We start from the raw sequence: 1,766 nt of genomic DNA, 5'->3' as shown, positions 1-1,766 counted from the left end.
GTTTGACTGGGTTTAGGGGAGGGCAGGGTTGGAACTAATGGGGTAGGGGATTGGGGCGGGAGGACTTGAGCCAATCGTTAGGCACTGGAAACATCTACTTTTAACTGAGTTTCTGGACTGATGGCACATCCAGTGTTGGGCTGATGACTACAGGTTGAGGACCGGGAAGATCAGTGAGTCCACCCAGGAAGGACAAAGGGGAGTTGCTGCAAGAAGGGAGGAAGGAGAAGTAGAAACACTGAGGGACAGGAAGACTGGGGGGCAGTGTCTCCACGGGGACGGTGTCAAAGTTCTGAAATGAAGACGTGTAACTTAGGGTAATGCACAGTGGCAAGTGCCAAGAAGGACAGGTTTGACCAAAGACGTTGTCCCAAACCCTGAAAGTCATAAAGAATGAAGGGTAGAAGGGGTACATAGGTGTGTGCGAAAGGAAGAGTGTTTAATGCAGACTGGGGTCTGGGGCACGTCAGGTGTCAGGGAGCTAATGTGGAAGGGATTGAGGGGGTTCCAGGGGGACAGTGCCGGGCCAGTGTCAGGGCAGCAGAGCTGGGATCTTTGAGGAGCTGGCAAGGGGAGAGTGCAGCCCAGGGAGGCAGGCTGGCCCTCCACAGCAGTGATTCTTCCCCGGGGTGGGGGGGGTGGTTTTCACCCGCGGGGGGGCTGGGGCATGGACCCCAAGGGAGGCCTATCAGAACATCGGAGGGCGGAGGGCGAGCAGCGCTCTGCTCCAAACAAAAACAAACCCAAAAACATGCAAAAAGAAAACACAAAAACATTCCTCAGAGATGCTGCTGATAGGCCAGCCTTGGGGGTCATGCATCCTCGGGTGAGAATCACTGGGGGGAAGGGCAGGTGGAGAGCTGGGCAGAGAGGTGAAGGGTGAGCAGATGAGCCCCTGGGTGGGGCAGAGGGAGGCATCAGAGTCCAGACTGTCACACATGGAGGAAAAGGACCCAGGACCAGGCAGACAGCGAGCAAATGGATGTAGCCAACAAGGCACCTGGAACGGTGGGGGCTGGGGGTGGGACTGGGGAGGTGGTTACTATCAGTTGGTTGGGAGTGGATTGCAAGCATGGTGTCCCTGAGCTTAAGACTTCTGAGTAGGGCTAAGGGAGATGGAAACGGTGACTGAAAGGAAGGAGCATTGAGTGTATTTGCGCATAGAGCACGGGAAGGGACGTCCACACGATGGAAGAGGCAGAGCGGGTGGGAGAGGTCAGAGCATTTGGCGAGAGAAGTGACTGCTAGGAGTGGGAAGGAGGAGGTGGGGGGGACAGCGGACCGAGGGCTCTGTGCAGGTCTGGACTGAGGGTGGAGGTGTCGGGGGCAGAAGGTGAGAAGTGAGAGCGCTGTGGCGAAAGGAAGGGGGAGAAGAATCAGAGACTGAGGATCCCTGAAAGATGTGTCAGAGTGTGAGACGAGGGTATGCATGGAAACATGAAAGGTTACAGGGGCTGTGGGACCTGGGAGGTGAGCTCAGCCGGGCTCTGTAGCATGTGCTGGAGGGTGGAGCCTGTGAGTTCAGCAGAGTGTGTCCGAGGCAGAGACGACTGAACTGGGTTGAGCAGCGAATGGGGGACTGAGAAGGCAGCACACAGCAGAGGAGACAACTGAGGCCAGCTGGAGGGGTCATAGAGAGTAGCTAAAATGTTGCTGTGCGTGTGCTGGAGAAACCAGGAGAGACGAAGAAACCGGGCCCAGGATGTGGGAGGTCAGGTGAGCTGCCTCGGACAACTGAGAGAGGGTGGTGGAGGAGAGGTCCACCC

The sequence above is a fragment of the Bos mutus genome, chromosome 4 (assembly GCF_027580195.1).
Source record: "Bos mutus isolate GX-2022 chromosome 4, NWIPB_WYAK_1.1, whole genome shotgun sequence".
Lineage (NCBI taxonomy): Eukaryota > Metazoa > Chordata > Mammalia > Artiodactyla > Bovidae > Bos > Bos mutus.
This window is presented reverse-complemented; position numbering follows the sequence as displayed.